Raw genomic sequence first — 20,962 nt, forward strand, 5'->3', positions numbered from 1 at the left:
GTCTGAAGGGATAGTGGATAGCAATTTCTGCAACATTATCTCATTCTGGAATTCTGGATTTTTAATTTTGAAAACATTAGTGGTAATTAATTTTATTCTATGAGCCAAATTCAAAATTGACTCTGATTCTTCCATGCAAAGGCCATGAAAATCTTTCATAGAATAAATATTTGTGACCGGCTTGAAAAATGTCAACAAAGCATCAGTTATTTTTTCTACTGAATCAGAATAGCGTAAATCAGGTGTTTCCAAAATATATTTGAGTGCGGTTCCTGTCAATTTACTTTTTAAATATAGCACTCCCTTCTTATTTTGCCAAGAATTAACTTCAATTATATCTTTTACTTGCTCTACAAAATATTCAACCTGAGTGGAATCACCACTAAAATTGTTTACATGCAACATAAAAGGCGATTTGTTTACATTAGGAGACCTTGAAACGTTTTGAGGGGTTTGTGTAACATTTGTGTTTACATTTGAATTCACGTTATTTGTACCGTTAGAAATAACAGCACGAGGTGCACTATTTCTGCGAATATGATTTCTGTTTTTCATGATTATCACTTCCGAGAATTTTTCTTTTTTTTTTACAATATTCACAAATCAAATATTTTTAGTCATGTCAACATATCAAAATGCATATTGAACATATCAAAAAAATTTGCACCTCTAGACCCCCAAAACACATTTTGAGTCTGATTAACCCAGCAAAATTCTTCACACAAATTATTCATTTTGATTAGAAAAAAAAATTGTCACACCCCAAGATGGGACTGGTCACGCACCAAAAATGTCGTGGAACTCCCAAGGTGAGGGGGGAAATTAATTGGAAAGGCAACCGTATCGTATAGTGGGTGCATTGAACCCAAGCCGGAGTCTTGCAACCACGACAATCGCAAGAACCCCTTGACCAATGAAGCGAAACTCGTAAGTGTGAGAATAATATGGCGGGGACAATCAGACTCAAATGACATCATCATACTGGTCAAGCACCTTTAAAGATAACTAAAGTTGGCACTTTTAATTACGTAATTACAGAAATAAAATGGAAGTGTCTCACCCATCATGTGATCTCGCCTCGCAAGCCTGCTGAAATCCAAACATGAAAAGTCCACACAAAAGTTTAGAATGGTAAATAAGGAAGTTTATTTTCACCAAGTTGAATGAGGTCACAAAAATTGGCACACAAGCCGTGCGACGCCCGGTCGGCAGCACTGGGACGAAACATCATCAGCACACAATGATAATACATTATCAATTCCAATTTAGGCCATCATAATATGCGAACTAACATCCAGAAACATCAAGCACACACATGCAGGCAGGTTGGGGACATAATGAACATCCCCGGCTCAAAATCGGAATGTTTGGCCAGACATAGCGGGAAACGGCACATCCGCTAAAAAAAACAAACAAGCCCCGCGCACGTCAACACAGTACGGAGGAAAATTATGAACTCCCGAAATATGCGAGCAAATAACGTGGCAAGCGAAAAAGTCCGTTACACCGATAACAAAACGGGTGATCGAAATGCACAAATCAAAACTCTTAAACAAAACATTACCATATACGGCAGCCTATGAACACGGGGAAAAAGACACTGGCGCCACATACGAAATAACCGTCTGTTCTGACGTCATCACTTTTCTAAAATCACAGACCGGGTTAGATCAAAAGTTCGCTCTGAGGAAATCTGCGCGAAATCGAAACAAACGAAAAAATAAGGGAATCCAATGTGGATTACACCACAGGAATGCCAATGGATTTTCAGATATGAGCAATTTCCACAAGACAACGATTCGTCACGAGAAAACCCAATTACACTACCAAGCCATTACTCAGTTGAAAACTTTTGGTAAAACTCGAATAGATTTTCATCTTAGTGAGCAATGTTGCTCATCAATGTTGAAGCATAGCACTGAAGTTGATAATAATAGGGAAGATAATATATCTATAAATATTTTTACTTTTGTGTATCGTAATTTACCGTAACCAACTAGTCCCTAAAAAATATTGATCTGCACGCCACTGATACACACGCATACGTACAGACACCTACACACCTACACACAACTACCCACACACTCTTGCCTACACACAAACACTTATGCCTACACACACATACACATCCCCCCGCACAAACACGCATACACACAACTACCCACACACTCATACCCCCTACACAGAAACACACATACCCCCCCCCACACACACACAAAAACACACGCCTGCATACTTACACACACTCGTGATTGCGAAACACCTACTTTGAATTCAAGAGGTCAAAATTCAAACTAATTTTTCTTTTTTTGAGCAGTCACGATTGCTTATCGCTTTCATTTGACTGTTTTGATGTCCTATGATTTTATTTTCCCTCCAGCACCCTCTGTAGCACCACCGTCGACCGGCCGCCTCACGATGCTGCTCCTATAGCGAAAACCGTCTACAAGTTGCATCAATATCCTACACTTACACGCATGCATACAAGCACCTACACACACAGACACACACACACACACACACATACGTATATGCATACATACATACATACACACAAACACATACACACATGCATACATGCACACAAACACATACACACAAATAGATACCCACACTAAAACACATACACACACACGCATACATACAGATACCTGCACATACACACAACTACTCACACATTCATGCCTGCACACAGACACAAACACGCATGCCTACACACACATACACATACCCCCCTACACACAAACACACATACTCCCACACACGTAAACACACACGCCTACACACACACTCGTGATTGCGAAAAACATAATTTGAATTTAAGAGGTCAAAATTCTTTTTTTTTTTTTTTTTTTTGAGGTTAAAAAGTTTTTTTTTTAATTATTATTTGGCAATTTATCTTCTTCCTTTTTTTGTACTGCCAGCAGAAGATAATCAAGGATTTTAGTTGTATTTATGGAGTGTTGCGGGTTTTTTGTACTACCAGCAGAAGGTAATCAAGAATTTTAGTTGTGTTTATGGAGTGTTGCGTTTTATTTATTCCGAACTTTTTGATTTACCGTTTTCTTTCTTTAAAAATGATTATTTTGACGGGAAATTTTACAGTATTTTTTTTTCTCAAATAAAAGCCTGATTGTTAAACAATGAACATGCGTCACTTGACATAACTTTTATTTTTGAGGAACACCGTTCAAAGCCGGGCAACGCAGCTGGTATTTTTATAATTTACTGAACGTAATTCCATGAAAAATAAGAAAAGAAAAGCAGACTAATTTTTTAACAGTTAAAATTTTAATTTAAATCCTTTTCGATAAAAGATAAGAACCGATCGCAAAATAAACATGCTTTTACAATTGTTACAAAAAAATTTAAAAAAAAGAAGGTAACGAGCAATAAAAAAAGAAGTAAAAGAAGTAACCATATGGTAACACACAAAAGTTAATTTCCGCATTAAAATAATTGCCGTCATTTATCTTTAATTTATGATTTTATTCTCGAGCTTGATCATTTAGAATCGTTTGGCTTGCTTAAGATGAGGCTAGGATTATGGTTTCTCTAAACGATTCTTACAGCTCTTTTAGTGCTCGTAGAAACTTCAAACAAACTTCATCTGAAGCAGAAAATTCTAAGCTTTCGAATGACATGACACTTAAATATGTGAATAAAATATTTTTCCCCATCTTATCAAATTTATGTGAAAAATAGGCTTAAAACTGGAATAGAAAAAGAATAAAATCGAATTAAAAAAAATCGCTTCAAGGTGCACACCTCTACGCTACAAACTAAATTTGTGCCAATATTCACGAAAATTGGCCGGGCGTAATTTACTGAATATACCATGCCTTGCCTTCAATATTCGAGTTGAACCGAACCATTGTTTCGGTCACTCGTCTGGTCTGCGCTAATTCTATATTAGCTACCAGTTTGTTTGGCACTCTTGGCTTCCTTAAGAGGTTTTCCATCTCCAGCTCGGTCACTTTCCTATGCCGGGCTGATGAGTGCTAATAAGCACGAAACTGCCGTCCTCGGCTGGAAATGACTGAGCTGGCGGTGTATTTCATGAATTTCTGCTTTAGCCCTGGCTATTGGGCGTAATTTACTGAATATACCATGCCTTGCCTTCAATATTCGAGTTGAACCGAACCATTGTTTCGGTCACTCGTCTGGTCTGCGCTAATTCTATATTAGCTACCAGTTTGTTTGGCACTCTTGGCTTCCTTAAGAGGTTTTCCATCTCCAGCTCGGTCACTTTCCTATGCCGGGCTGATGAGTGCTAATAAGCACGAAACTGCAGTCCTCGGCTGGAAATGACTGAGCTGGCGGTGTATTTCATGAATTTCTGCTTTAGCCCTGGCTATTGAGCGTAATTTACTGAATATACCATGCCTTGCCTTCAATATTCGAGTTGAACCGAACCATTGTTTCGGTCACTCTTCTGGTCTGCGCTAATTCTATATTAGCTACCAGTTTGTTTGGCACTCTTGGCTTCCCTAAGAGGTTTTCCATCTCCAGCTCGGTCACTTTCCTATGCCGGGCTGATGAGTGCTAATAAGCACGAAACGGCAGTCCTCGGCTGGAAATGACTGAGCTGGCGGTGTATTTCATGAATTTCTGCTTTAGCCCTGGCTATTGGGCGTAATTTACTGAATATACCATGCCTTGCCTTCAATATTCGAGTTGAACCGAACCATTGTTTCGGTCACTCGTCTGGTCTGCGCTAATTCTATATTAGCTACCAGTTTGTTTGGCACTCTTGGCTTCCTTAAGAGGTTTTCCATCTCCAGCTCGGTCACTTTCCTATGCCGGGCTGATGAGTGCTAATAAGCACGAAACTGCAGTCCTCGGCTGGAAATGACTGAGCTGGCGGTGTATTTCATGAATTTCTGCTTTAGCCCTGGCTATTGGGCGTAATTTACTGAATATACCATGCCTTGCCTTCAATATTCGAGTTGAACCGAACCATTGTTTCGGTCACTCGTCTGGTCTGCGCTAATTCTATATTAGCTACCAGTTTGTTTGGCACTCTTGGCTTCCTTAAGAGGTTTTCCATCTCCAGCTCGGTCACTTTCCTATGCCGGGCTGATGAGTGCTAATAAGCACGAAACTGCAGTCCTCGGCTGGAAATGACTGAGCTGGCGGTGTATTTCATGAATTTCTGCTTTAGCCCTGGCTATTGGGCGTAATTTACTGAATATACCATGCCTTGCCTTCAATATTCGAGTTGAACCGAACCATTGTTTCGGTCACTCGTCTGGTCTGCGCTAATTCTATATTAGCTACCAGTTTGTTTGGCACTCTTGGCTTCCTTAAGAGGTTTTCCATCTCCAGCTCGGTCACTTTCCTATGCCGGGCTGATGAGTGCTAATAAGCACGAAACTGCAGTCCTCGGCTGGAAATGACTGAGCTGGCGGTGTATTTCATGAATTTCTGCTTTAGCCCTGGCTATTGGGCGTAATTTACTGAATATACCATGCCTTGCCTTCAATATTCGAGTTGAACCGAACCATTGTTTCGGTCACTCGTCTGGTCTGCGCTAATTCTATATTAGCTACCAGTTTGTTTGGCACTCTTGGCTTCCTTAAGAGGTTTTCCATCTCCAGCTCGGTCACTTTCCTATGCCGGGCTGATGAGTGCTAATAAGCACGAAACTGCAGTCCTCGGCTGGAAATGACTGAGCTGGCGGTGTATTTCATGAATTTCTGCTTTAGCCCTGGCTATTGGGCGTAATTTACTGAATATACCATGCCTTGCCTTCAATATTCGAGTTGAACCGAACCATTGTTTCGGTCACTCGTCTGGTCTGCGCTAATTCTATATTAGCTACCAGTTTGTTTGGCACTCTTGGCTTCCTTAAGAGGTTTTCCATCTCCAGCTCGGTCACTTTCCTATGCCGGGCTGATGAGTGCTAATAAGCACGAAACTGCAGTCCTCGGCTGGAAATGACTGAGCTGGCGGTGTATTTCATGAGGTAGGTTATTGTTCATGCACCAAAACAATTCTTTAGTTTTGTTTTTTAGAGTAGCTCATATTTTCGAAATTTGGTTTTGCACAAATTAACTTTGCATTTTAATTTATCGTTCAAAAATGTATTGCATGGCATCGAAACAAGCAAGTTAGGTAATTCTGAATACTTTCTGATGAGAACCAAAATAATTTACAAAAATGGCGATGATATCTGCTTTTTATTGGATGTCAATTCATCGACTTATTTACACCGACTCATGACGCTACGCAGCATGAAACATGCCAAGTAATAAACAGTGAAGTCGGTGCATCAACAGAAATATAAATATGTACATTAATGCTAGTTTATAAGCATATTTAAGTTTATTTTTAATCGTAATTATGTCTCATAATGTAAGTTAAATAATACAGAAAGGTTTTTTAATGAAGATCGGCCATAAGGCTGAGTAATGTGCAATACTTCCAAGATGAATGATTTATTTATTTATTTATTTTACTTCATTTTGCAACGTAAAATTAAAAAGTTTTTTGGACATGGAACTCGTAATGAATGAGTCCAATATTCTGGTTTTCTGCAGAGAAAAAACGTGAAAAAATTAAATCAAATGTCTAGAGAAAATAAAATCGGTTTTCACGATTTAAAAAATACTTTTGGAGGGAATATCCCCCCCCCCCTAAATCTCCCAATTTGTGCCAAATGTTCATGTTGAGCCTTTTAGGCTACTCAGAACAGTGTTAATGGCTGATATAATGTTTCATTTCGCTCCAAATAAAAATAATAGGTACGAAAACAAAGTGATCTCCAAAATTTCCAAAACGTTTGGCGTGATGATGAAAATATGAGTCTCTTGTATATTTTTGACTAAAAGTAACGAATGTGTAATTATTTCTTATTTACCATGCACAAGTTGTTAATCCGCAATATGCCTGTCATCCACTATTGCACATTAAACGCAATATGAAGAAAACATTGGCAAAAGTGCAGGGAAAGAAGGAAGGGCATTTTTGCTTCTGAAGAATCTATCTAAAAACTTAAATGAGGCATAGTAAAAAGCAGGGATTATTATGGGTCCACAAATTTAAGCAGTCTTCTATCATGAAGAATTTGAAATAAAAGTGTGAGAAGCAAGGGGGAAAAAAGCCTGGTTGGTATTCAAAGAAATCAAGACGGACCATTTTGATTTTTATATGTGAATTAAGCATGTTTTACTGGTTAAACAGGTTTGCCTAGTTATATCTGAAAGACAAAAAAGTGGTTCAAATTCGTAGGACAATATTAAATATGTTTTTCAGCGGAAACCAAACGAGCTAGCTTGTACAATAAAGCTAAAGAACAATTGAAGATAAAAATGCAGAGGAAGAAAAATGAAAACTTTGCAGTTACTACCCTTTATCTTCCCACGACAGTATGAGTTTGGGAATGCACGAAGATTATAGACAGTTTGAAATTTCTTACATTGTAGCTCTGATGAGTTAAGCCACGGGCTCCCCAACTTTTTCGATTCGGAGCACCCTTTAAAGAATTTCAATTTTCTCTCTGCACTCTAGCCTATCTCTGTTATATTACATGTATTAATACTGTGTACATTTCGCTGCACCCTTCACCCTTCTCTGCAGCTCCCACTTTGAGAACCCCTGAGTTAAGCCATGCTTTTGAAAATAATTACTTCTTTTGAGGGTAACAGGGAATTCAAATTGGCATTAAATGAAGTTACTTTTGTAGTAAGTAGTTTTGCTAAAATATTCTAACACGAATATATGCGCCAATAACACATCCTTTTGCCACTGAAATACTTGAAAAACGAGCTGATGTGTGCATCACATGACTTCCTTTTACTCCAATTTAATGTCATTTTCCCATTATTGGCAGTTTTAATGTGATTCAATAGTTTATTCTCTAAATATCACCACCAGTGGCCAAATTAAAACCAGATTTTAAATCAAATCGCCAAATTTGTCGCTAACATGGTGACAAAACTTGGCAACCAAAAGACTGGCAATACATCGCCAAGTGTCCGCCAAATTATAGCACCACTTGAGTATACATCGAAATTAACAATGATTTCCCCTCGAAATCCCCCCAAAAAGGGGTAAAAGACCCCTTTAAAAACACCCGAATACAACTAAAAGGAGAGGTGCACAACTACACCCTACTAGGAGTCTACGTATCAAATTTCAACTTTCTAGGACATACCCTTCTTGATTTATGCGACATACATACGCACATCCGCACATACGCACATAGTCACGTACATACATACGTACATACGGACGTCAGGAGAAAAGTCGTTGTAATTAACTCGGGGAATGTCAAAATGGATATTTCGGGTGTTTATACGTTCTTAGGCACTTATCCGCGTGTGGTCAGAATGAAAAAAAAACTCAACATTAATTCGCGGGTGAGCAAAATGGAAAATAAGGCCGAATTTCGCGAATACAGTACTTCCTGTTTTGTAAAAGGAAGTAAAAAGTGCACATTGTAAATGACATAGCTCAACCTATAAGATCCACACTATATCTTGGCAATTCTCTTAATAATAAAACTGCTTTCAACTTCCGAAAAATGTACAACACTTAATAATATATTTTTCTAAATAAAAGCACATCCTCTTGAATAATAATAATTACACTTTCCAAACAACTGAGACAAAAATAAAACCAAACCTTCTTTCGTGAGTTCTGAATACGTTTTTGACATTTTGAAATTTCTTCTGACAGCTTCTACGTGGAAGCATCTTGTGTCTTGTCTTGTGGTAATGGATTTCTCTTTCCATCTTAGCATTTTATTGTTGAAGGAAAGAGAAAGTGCAGCGAAGATAATAGGTTCTGATTTTAATTCCGAATCATTTAAAATCCGTTTCAGTCTTCGAGTTCCTGGATTAAAGTGACATTTAAGCTATAACAACACTTTGTTATTTCTTCCAAGTGTAATTTGGGGAATTCGTTTTAATTTTGGATTAATGGAACCGAGAATAATTGTTAAAATTTAATTCATATTAAAGCTTAAATCAAAATACCTTGAGTTTAATATTGCATAATTTAACACAGAGAAATATGTAGGTAAAGAATGGTTTGGAATACCATTAAAAGTTTTAATGGCTAAGCTGTATAAAGTATTGTGAGTAATGTTTCTATTGAAGAAAAATACTTTTTTTTATTCGTTTGGTTTCATTTGAAAACGTCTATTTATGCTTAAGTGATAAGAGAAATCAACCTCTCACTTGGAAAAATGTCTGTTCATTTGCTGAGCTCTTCGAACGAAGTCTCTCAAAGTTAACCCCACTCACAAGTTTCCTTCACACTGCAGACTTCTCACCTTCGACACTCTGAGTACTAAGAACAATCCTCTCCCTAACCCGCAGCTTGCCCATGAAGATCTTTTTCCCCCCTAGTGGCCTTTCTGGGTTTCTTCCTTGTATTTCGACATGAAACGAACAAAAAATGAAATTAAAAATCGATAAACTAAAAAAACATTCAAAAAAAATTATAAAATCGAAATGGACAAAAAAAAATTATAAAACACTTTGAAAATGAAACGGGAAAAAAATTATAAAATTCTGTAAAACTACAAAAAAATAATAAAACGGTTTCTCATATTCGAAGAAATGTTTCCCCATTAAGGCAACTAGTGCTTCATCATTTTACTTGTACTTTAAATGTTTTTTTTATTTTTGTGTTTTTTATTTTTTTTCTTTTTATATACTGTGTGTGGCCCTGACGACGGTTTTTTTTTTTTCCAAATATTGTAAACGAAAGCTAGTTAATTCTTCTCCTACTCACTACCACGAAGTCAGGTAAATGGAGGTTATCCCCCAGTCCTGCCCAAAATTTAATGAGATGAGATGAGTCTCTCAAAAAAAAAAAAAAAAAAGGAAGAAAGAAAAAGACTCAAAAAGTTATGTACCCTACACGCTGGTCTAGAGCTTCTTCTAACATTGTTTGAGCAAAATCCCCTTATATTTTTGCTTAAATTTCCCCATGGGCGCTGTTACGTTTTTTTATAACTGCTCAAAATTGAACGAAATATTGTTCAATTGTAAAAGTGAAAAATGAGAGAAAATGAGGTGTCCTCGCTGAGGGATTTTTTTATTTTTTTTTTCTAAATAAAAAAAATTGTTTTTATGCATGCTCTCCATCAAGAGTTTTTTCTAACAAAGTTTGTTAAAAACAAATCCACCTTGAAATTTGTTATCTATATTGACCCTAAGTTTCTCCGTAAGCGCTAATTTTGAGGTTTTTTGAATTGTTCAAAACTAAACGAAAAAAATTTTCACATCAGAGATATTTTCTCTTCATGGTTCTTCGTCTAGAGCAGTGTTTCTTAAATTGTGTTCCGTGGAACCCAGGGGTTTCATGGAGATTAATCAAGGGTTCCATGAAACTCATTCTTTATTTTGATTTCTTTTAAAAAAAACTTAAAAAAGAGGTAAAAAAAAATACATTTTCAAAACACAAACATAATTTTTAAAGTTTTGTTTGTGTCTATCAAATTTTGTTTTCAAAGTTGCTTTCAGATTTATTTTTCGTTAATTTTTGAAATTACGTTTTGAAACTAAAAAATTTTGTTTGAAATAATTTTCACTTTGACTGTAAATAAAACATTTCAAGAATGTTGATTCAAACTATACTACTTGCGAAAAAAACAGGGGTTCCACGAAAAAACTGGTCAATTAAAAGGGTTCCACTCATTAAAAAAATTAAGAAACGCTGTGCCTACAGGGACATGTCCTCCTCGTCGTCTTGGGAGAATACAGAACTTTTATCATATTCCAATCTTCATGCAATAGCCGGTGTAACTCTTATAGATGTAACAATCCATCGTCTCAGTTATAGAAGGTAGACATTTCAGCCACATTACTGTCTCAATTTCGCATCATTTTCTGAACCGTGACCATTTTGAAAAAGAAAAAAAAAAGAAAGAAAAATATACAGATTGGCAAAATAGCCACTCTGCAGCAATGCCTCTTTTCTAATGTATCAACGCAACAAAACATCTCGCTTTAAGACCTCAAAGACCAGGAAATAAATAAGGAAAGCTTTAAAAAAAGTGGGCATATTAACAAGTATAGTCAAAGAATATACAAGATAACATGGAAAATTTTATTTTCAGTAAGTTACCGCCCTATAGCCACGGCTAAGGCAGAAGTACTAGAAATACACCGTCCGCTCAGTCATTTCAGCCGAGAACTGCTGTTTTGTTCTTATTAGCACTCATCAGTCTGCCATAGGAAGTGACTGAGCTGGAGATGGAAAACCTCTTAAAGGAGCCAAGAGAGCCAAACAAACTGGTGAATTTCTAATACTTCTGAGTTAGCCCTGGCTATAGGGCGACAACTAACTGAAAATACTATGCCTTGCCTTCATTCTTCGAGTTGAACCGAGCCATTGCTTCGGTCACTCGTCTGGTCTGCGCTAATTCTATTTTAGCTACCAGTTTCTTTGGCTCTCTTGACTCCCTTAAGAGGTTTTCCACCTCCAGTTCAGTCACTTCCTATGCCGGGCTGGTGAGTGCTAATAAGCACGAAACTGCAGCCTCGGCTGGAATGTCTGAGCTGGCGGTGTATTTCTAGTATGGAGAATTTTAGTTTGAAATATTGTCTAAAATATTAATATTAAAAGAGCTATTCTATAAATGCGTTTTCTGAAAAACCAATATTGGGCCATTCCACGAAAAAGTCAACTCCTTGTCCCGCACGTGACAATTCATATATTTCCTTAAAAAGTAATCATTTTAAAAGGTAATGAAGAAAATCTTTGCTTAAGATATCACACATAAGTTTGTAATTTGTTAAACAGAAAAAAAAATTGCTCATTAAATATTTTAAAGTAATATTTTTAATGACATGTATGAGGCGTCACGTGCGGGTCAAAATGACCGTTTTCCGTGGGGTGGCCTTATTTTGACATTTTTATTTACAACTGACCTCATAGCTTGAAAAGTTTTATACCGATTACATATTTCTTCCCAATAATATTTTTTGCATTGCTAGTTATGTTTTGAACTCGAATCTAATTGCTACGTCATTATTTAAAAAAATTTCATGCTTTTAACCGTGAAATATTGAGGGTTGTGGTATTTGTGGAAAATCTGTGAGTTTCAATAAAATCAACGGATTTTTTTCTTAATTTTGGAACTTTTATGAACTTTATAGTTCAAAACACGGGTAAGTAGTATAGTAGCTTACAATATATAGGATTTTTAAATATATTGATTTGAAATATGTGTCTAGAAAGTTTGGCGCGAACTGCAATTTTTTTTTTTTTTTTTTGCTTCAATTTTTACTTTTTTAAAAACTTTTATGAGAAAGTTTTTTTTTTTAACATAATTTTTCTACTTTGTAATCAGCATTTAATCTAAAAAATATGCAATGAATCAATATTTGTCTCTGCCACACGGAGCAAGATGACGAAGTCGGCATTTATTGCAAAGAAAATTATATTGCCACGGTAATACTTCTGGAGCACATCACTCATCAACTACAAACATTGGATTTTGCATTTTTCGGAACCACTTAAAACTTTTTTTTTTAAAGTTATGCCCTTTCTAAGGCTTTTGTTTCTCATCTAAATGAAACAGTTAGGGAAAAACACATTTCTCAGCTCCTTATTATTAGGTATACTCAAAAATTGTAAGTATGCATGCTAAATTTTCTAAGATTACACATATATTTGTTTCATATTACTTTAAACGAAATCGTCCCGTATTAGGGGCAAGATGACGAATAATTTCATTTTCCAAAAAATGACTCTATAGGTCATGAAATTTTAAAACCATTCTCATGTTAATCATGTACTCGTAGCTTTAAAAAGAAAGATTCGTCTCAAAAATTTCTGAAAACAAAATATGATTTGACTGATTTCTGATTTTTTTAAAAAATATTTTTATTTATATTTACTCAATTCAGAAACTTTTAGCATGTCTCCTTTTAAAATTGTAATGGAAAAGGAAAGTATAAACAAAATAAGTGAAAAACAAGAAACGAGCTCTTCACCTAAGTAAGTTAATTATCTAGCGGATAGTAATTACGCTTTCTGAACATTTTTTTTTTCTTCTCATTTTGAAAAAAGCTTTATACAACCTTATTTCTTTTGTTCGACTTTAATTTCTACTGTCATTAGAGTTATCCTATGAGATCTACAGTTTTCGAAACGACACTTATATAATTAATGCTATCCTGTAACTTAATCAACAGTTTTTTAGTTACAAACTTCAGCTAGAAAACCAGGAATCCATGTAACCATTTGTTAATCTTATTGTTGACAACGTTGATCCAATACTGAAAGAGAAGCTACCTATTCGCAATGGTGTTTCTCTCACGGATGTCAGGTTTTTTGCAATGTCGCTCTTTTAAGTACACCTACAGTTCATACAATTTTTAGAAACTTTTTTTTTTAATTTTTGTTAAAGAAAGTTTAAGTTAATAGAGTTAATACATTAAATGACAAATGTAACTAATGCATGCGTTCTATGTAAAACTTTTGCCTGATGACCATGTGTGGTTCATTTTCGTTAAGAACAATTTTCCCATTGCTTTTCTTTTTTTTTAATTTAAAGAGTTCTGTCGTAGTAATTGTGTGATGAACGAATAATAAAATATGAAATAGGCAACGTGTGACAGATTGAGTACATTTCAAGATAATTCCCAATCAATTTGCATGAGTGGGACATTTTTATGCATATATTTGCACGCTATACCCAGAATTTTTAATACCCTGACTTTCAATTTTTATATATTTGAGTAGAAGGAACCATTATATATTGTAACTAGTGGTACCCGCAAGGCTTTGCTTGTAATAGAAAATTAAAAGGTCTTTTGGATCGCCTGTATATTTACAAATAATGTAGGTGAATTTTCTTGCCAATTGACTTGTGCCCATGTCACGGTTCCACGTTATGATGATTTCGTAATTTACTCGTCCATCTTATGATAATTTTGTTCTTAAAATTGGAATAGGAAAAGAACCACATCAAATTTTCGAAAAATTGCTTCGAGGTGCACACCCCATGCTACAAACTAACTTTGTGCCACATTTCATGAGAATCTGCAGAACGGTCTAGGCGCTATGCGCCTCAGAGATCCGGACAGCGAGAGATCCTGACAGGCAGACTTTCAGCTTTATTATTAGTAAAGATAAAGATACCTGGTATATTAACTTTCTATAAAATGTGAAGGTAAAAAGTTATGATTTCTGCCCGTTGTGGGTGAGAATTGTGTACGGTTAGCGTTAGTTGTTAAGAGTCGTAAAACTTAGTAAAAGCAATGTCAGAAACGGGAAAGGTGTGTTATTTATCTTTTTTAGAAATAATTTTAACCCGGGAGAACGCGCGCTTTTTGAGCAAACGTTAAGACGCGTCCCAGATCAAAATCCAGTCCTACATTATTTATCCACTTTTTTATCGTTAAAACCATAACGATTTATTATTTTTGACAGTAAAATTTACTTTCACTCCTGAGTGAAATTCATAAATTGACTTCATGTAGCTCTTATAGTGAAAGCAGTTCTACATTTCTACTCTTAACGCGTTCATTGACACACTGCAGATAATAGCGCTTTATTAGAGTTTTACAAACTTTAAAACAAATATGCTCTTACTGATATTTTTGATGCTAAAACGTGTATAGTTAAGGCTAAAAAATTTTCATTTTTTATTATAACTAAAAAAAGAAAAAATCGTTACAATCAAGACAATCTCGACTCACTTTACATGTCGACTTTTGCAATTAAAAAAATAAAAGTTATTCACTTTATTTAAATAATCATCATCTTCTTTCAACTCTATATCATATTTGCTGAAATTATTTTGATTTAAGAAATTATTTTCTGAAAAATATTGAGCTTAATTTTCTTCATTGATAAAATAAACATCTGAGTCAATTTTAGCAACAAATGCACTTAAATTACCTACAGTCGAGTCCCGACTTATGCGAGGGATGCGTTCCAAGACACCTCGCGTAAGTCGAAATTTCGCGTTGTGGAAAAATGTAGGCATATAAATTTTTTAGAAACAAGCCGAATTCTTTTAGACACTTATACCCCACCCCCCTCAAACTGCTTTAAAGCATTCCCAAACTGTGCATTACAGTTTCTTACATAAAGACCTGAACTTTTATGGCAATTGAAAAGTAAAAATAGCTGTTTTATTTAACATGAAATGTTTTAAGATGCCTAAAATAAATGATCAAAGACTTAAATAAAACTGCACGTTACGCACAGTGTGTAGTAATATTAAAATGCTGCACTATAACAGTACTGTACAGTAGAAAAAGTAATAATATTTATGAGTTAAAAAATGAAGATGAGATGATGATTTATGATCTATGATCAAATAGTTACCTAATACATTTTTAAATAAGGTTGCTAGCCTCTCTTCCTTATCTCTTTAATTGCCAATACAAGAGCAACATCCATTTTCATAGTACACATTGCTCAGACATTACTCTGCAAGCTTCAATATTGAAACTAAGTTCTAAACTTTTACGGAAATCTTTTGGTTCTAATTTTTTAACTGTAGATATGATAGATTCATTCATACTTGTGTCATGCTACCGTCGACGTTTGATAGTTGTTCAAGCATATCGAGAATCTTAACCCTTTTTTTTTTGGTCAGAAACTTTCCTTTTTCTCCCATCTTCACAAACTTTAGATGAAACTATGCGCTAAGATGCCACTATATTTCCTCAACTTTAATTTATAGAATTTTAAAAAAAAGATAAATGAAAGATAGAGTGGTTATTTGATGCACTAATAGCGCGATGTGTACACTAGTTTGATGAGGGAACTTGCACTGTCAGTGATGCTAAAGCGATGTATTAACATTCAACGAAATAAGTATTTAGTAGCCAATAACGAAGCCGATACTTCCTTTAAGAACAACTCGTGTTGTGAACGAGGAGTTCGCTTTAGCTATAAATTCGTTACTCGTGAAAAATTCGCGTTATAGCAATTTCGCGTAAGTTGAATCGCGTTGTAGCGGGAGTTGACTGTATTTCTTATTCTAATGTATTTGGCATTGCTATTCACATTGAAAATCTTCACTGTAGCACTGATAGAAACAAGCGAACCGTATAAGCCGCGCAAAAAATATTTGGTCAATTGAACAAACGGAAGGACGCGCGGGGATATTCTATGACACCAGTAACTGACTAAACGTGCATTCGTAGAGCACAAATGCCTGAAATACCTTCAAACTACTAACAAAAAGTAGATGGAGGGACCAAACTCAGCTACTAATTAGGAAAGAATGAACTGGCGGCTAGTTTTTCGACAATTATAATTTGCAAAAGGCATGGGATCGTAAAATGACCACCGCGCTTCCTTCCGGGTTAATATCGAAATTAGACAATAACTGTGTAGCATTGAAACTAGTAAGGACCTTGAATAAAAGCAAGTACCCAAACTTTACCATGATCTCTTAGAAAGATTCTTATTTTAGGTACTTTTCAGATAGCCATGAATTTCCTAATCACATCAATAAGATTTCTGCTAGATGAAATCAATAGACATAACCGATTCCATGAGAGAATCCTTATATATCCACAAGCCAGCTTAATATCCACTGAATATCTGCTCCCAGACAACCTAATGAGCTAAATCGTAGCTTAAGTAGCGACAAGTCCGCCATCTTTGGGGCTGAATTCCGCTTTCTTCTTATGTCTTCTCTAACGAAGTAACGTGTTTTGCTTCTTGATTGTGGCGCCTATTGTTAAGAAACTACAATCAAGGTGCAAACCACGCTACTTTACCATAGCAGATATAAGACGAAAGCATCGTTTAGCCCCAATACGGCGTACGTGTCGCTACTTTATTCTTTAATTCAGGGCTTTAGGACTGCCATGAGTGACCGCGATATCACATAAGATGTGTATTATAAATCTCATGAATATTTGATATTCTGTGGATATCGTGGGGATAGTTGATAGATATTTCACGCATATCAGCGGTATTATTAGATTATCAAAGATATATCAATCTTCAAATTCCAAAAGAAATCTCGACATGTCTGAGATTTATTCGAACAACCGTGAAGAATAAGGGGCAGTGTGAGTTTTGCCTATTTTCTTACGTAAATGTATGTTGTAAATATTAGAGTACTCATCTATAGATTTTAACACTACTTTAAATATTAATTAACTAAATTTCAAACAGTAAAATCTATCCAATTTAAGATTTCGAGAGAGCTATTTCATAAATATTTATAAGTTTCTAACAATCACTAAAAGGAAGTTATGTTTATTAATTTAAGGCTCTCAAAAAGGAGTTTTGAAGTACGCAACAGTAAATAGACTTATGTTAGTTTTTTGAAATACAATTCTATGAAATATTTATCCTAATATCCATGCTGATTTGGGACAAAATAATGTAAGGGTTTATATTTTAAGTCATATTTCTAAAATCAAGAGAAATTCTAGCACAATTAGGGTTTAACAATTGTAAGAAAAATATAATTACTTCCGCAATTTCGGGAAAAATTATCAAAATTGATTTATGTATCCACTTTGTATAGTAACTTATAAATTGAAATTCTTGAAGTGAAATAATTTTTTCTCAGTTGTTGTGGTTCCTGAGCATGACAGGATTTCCATTACTTTTATGATTAAATTGAAAATGATTTTTAAAATTAGATCATCTGCCGCCAGAGGTGTTCTTACTTTTTCATAAGACAAAATTTTTTTGTCAATTATCTTATTCAAAAAGTATTACCAAGTCTCAAGAAACAATTTCTTCGAAATATAAAATGAAATTCAACTTAGTTTCTAATTTTTAACGATTCTTTTGCTTCTGAGTTGAATTAAAAAGTCGCAATTTAAATTTTTTACAGTTTGAAACGATGTTAATTATGTTGTTACATAAGCTTGTTTAGTATAATAATCATAGAATTGATATTAGTAAAAACTCTAACAGTAGGCAGTATATAGAAACAGTTCAAATGTTTAACACTGAATCACATAAAGAAAACCTAATACAGACAAGTGTCCATACTTTTGACACTTTTGAATTTTTACTTTAGTAGCATATTAATCATATATTTCCATTTGAACAAAGTATTCTATTGTTAGGAAGAGCTTTAGTACTTAACCTTAGGACAAGGACATACTATGTTTAGATGTGTCACTTATTTACTAATAATAAAGTTGAAAGTCTCCCTGTCTGGAGGATGTCTGATCTCTGTGACGCGCATAGCGCCTAGATCGTTCGGCCGATTTTCATGAAATTTGGAACAGAGTTAGTCTGTAGTATGGGGGTGTGCACCTCGAAGCGATTTTTCGAAAATTCGATTTTGTTCTTTTTCTATTCCAATTTTAAGAACATTTTCCGGAGCAAAATTATCATAAGATGGACGAGTAAATTACCAAGTTATCATAACGTGGAACCGTAACATGGGCAAGTCAATTGGCGAGAAATTTACCATACATATTTTGTAAATGTACAGGCGAACCAAAAGACCTTTTAATTTTCTACGACGGGTAAAGCCGTGCGGGTACCACACACTAATAAAAACATAAAACAAAAATATTCACTGTCCTAATTTAGGGATTCTGCTTCCTAATTTGAGGCACTTAACAGTTTGATTTTCTTTTACATATGAAGGAATTGATTATAGCTTGAGACACCAATTATCAATTTAAAAAGGTTTGTTTTACGACTAAATAAAAAAAACTGCATTAACTCTATAAATAGTTCAGTCTTTTAAACTTTCACAGATTTTTGAATATACCCTTGCCTCTTTTAAATATTGTCTCCCCAGCATTATTATTTGGATGTAATATTTCTGCGTTCCCTTCCGCATTTGGATGCATAAAAGTATAATTTAAGCTCAATTATTTCCTTATGCAGCTAATCCTTAGCTCTCGGAGTTTCCTATTTTACTTTCATTTACATTGCTTCATAATACATGAAAAACAACAAATGAACGGATCTGCTTCATACTTTGAGTCTCATTTTAATTAGAAGAACTAACTTTTTATGATACTTTTGCAAAACGTCTTTTGTTCATCGATAGATTAAAAAAAATTTCAAATGACTCATTTATTTGTCATCAGAACAGTCAATCCTTTAAGTATTTTTTTTCAGTGCAGTTATTCAATTTATTTACTCAATATTCCTCGTAGATACTTTTTCTGTCTGATTACTCAAGCTTAGAACAGTGTCCCAAGTTAGGAGCTTATTTGCAATTTCTCAAATTTATTAATAAGCACGTAAAACTGAATTAGTAAGGTGGAAACGAAAATTCACAATTAAAGCACAAGTACATAGCCGAGATGAATATCAAAATAAAAATAATTCAAACTGATGCTGCTCAGTTAACGTAGGCAACCAATGTTTCCTTCATGATTAAAAATCGCATATTTGATCGAACTAATTAAACTTACATATAAAGCTCGGTTTGTCATTTAATTTTATAAAAAATATCGCGCATAATATATGCATTAAAATGGTAGTTCCTGCTGAGACAAATAAAATCGTCGAACCTCTTCACTAAATATTGAATACATAATAGTAATAGCACATTTCAATTTGCTTAGAGATATATTTCTATATGTTCTTACCTCTAGGTAAGATTATCTTTTTCTATTAGCTGGTTTCTTGCGGTTGGCTCTACTCTGCAACCCAACACAACACAATCATTGAACTACAACAAAAGTGGACTGTATAACTTTTATTATGATTAATTTCATACACTTGAGAGCAGCATTCTTTCAGCCGCTCTGACCTTAAACTCCCTGAATTGGTTGCAGCCAGAGGTTTTTAACTAAACATAGGTGGCGCTTTAACATACCGGGCCACGTTGAAACATATATGGTTTCAAAAATTATATGATAAACTATAGAAAAAAAAACAATTCAGAACTAACTACTATCAAGTATACATTACTGGCAACAAATATGAAATACACATTGTTAAAGTTTGTAGAATAATAAAACAGATGTAAAGAAGCCTTTTTACAAAACATAATTATTTACCAATTCATTAGTAACAGTCACCTAAAGTTCATCAGTCCATATTAGGCAAAACTGCTAATTTATGAATTGGTCGGCGAAAAAATCCAGTATCTGTCTTTATGTTAACAACTCGCACATTCTGATCCGAACCAGGGAAAACTTCCATCACTCTACCTAACCTCCACCTTAGAGGAGGAACGTTGTCCTCTTTAATTAAAACTAAATCATTTACTTTAATATTTGGTTGTTCTCGTACCCATTTGGATCGCTGTTGCAACGCGGAAACATATTCATTTAACCATCGGTTCCAGAAACTCTGAAAAATCTGTTGAGTTAATTTCCAGCGATAAGAAGGGGGAATTTTTTCGTTGAGAAGATTTTTTTCTGGTAATGAAGAAAGCGATGTACCAACCAAGAAATGCCCAGGAGTAAGAGCAGACATTTCGGATGGATCCTCTGACAAAGGGCTCAACGGTCGGGAATTTAAACAAGATTCAATTTGTGTCGTTAGCGTTGAAAATTCTTCCAAAGTCAATTTTTGGTCTCCTATTGTACGTTTTAGGAGAGATTTAGCGGATTTGACAGCTGCCTCCCAAATTCCTCCAAAATAAGGGGCGGAAGGTGGATTAAAGTTCCATTTAATTCCCTCGTTGGCGAAATAATTATGAACGGGTTCTTCCTTCTGGAGAAGTGCAATAACTCTATTCAATTCTTTATTTGCAGCTACAAAATTTGACCCACAATCCGAAAATACCTCACTTGGTTTTCCTCGTCTCGCCACAAATCGTTTTAGTGCAGCTATAAAACAGTCTGCAGATAAGTTGCCAACAATTTCAATGTGCACAGCCTTTACGGCTAAACACACAAAAATACAAATGTAAACTTGTAAGGTTCTAACCCCGCGGCCAGATCGCGGTTTTACTAGAAAGGGTCCTGCAAAGTCTAGACCGGTTTTTGAAAACACTCGTGATGGCATTACTCTAGCACGCGGCAAATCAGCCATCACCTGGGTTGCTGTTTTTCCCTTGAGTTTGAAACACTTAATGCATTTCCAA

Source organism: Uloborus diversus, chromosome 6 (genome assembly GCF_026930045.1).
Source record: "Uloborus diversus isolate 005 chromosome 6, Udiv.v.3.1, whole genome shotgun sequence".
Taxonomy (NCBI): domain Eukaryota; kingdom Metazoa; phylum Arthropoda; class Arachnida; order Araneae; family Uloboridae; genus Uloborus; species Uloborus diversus.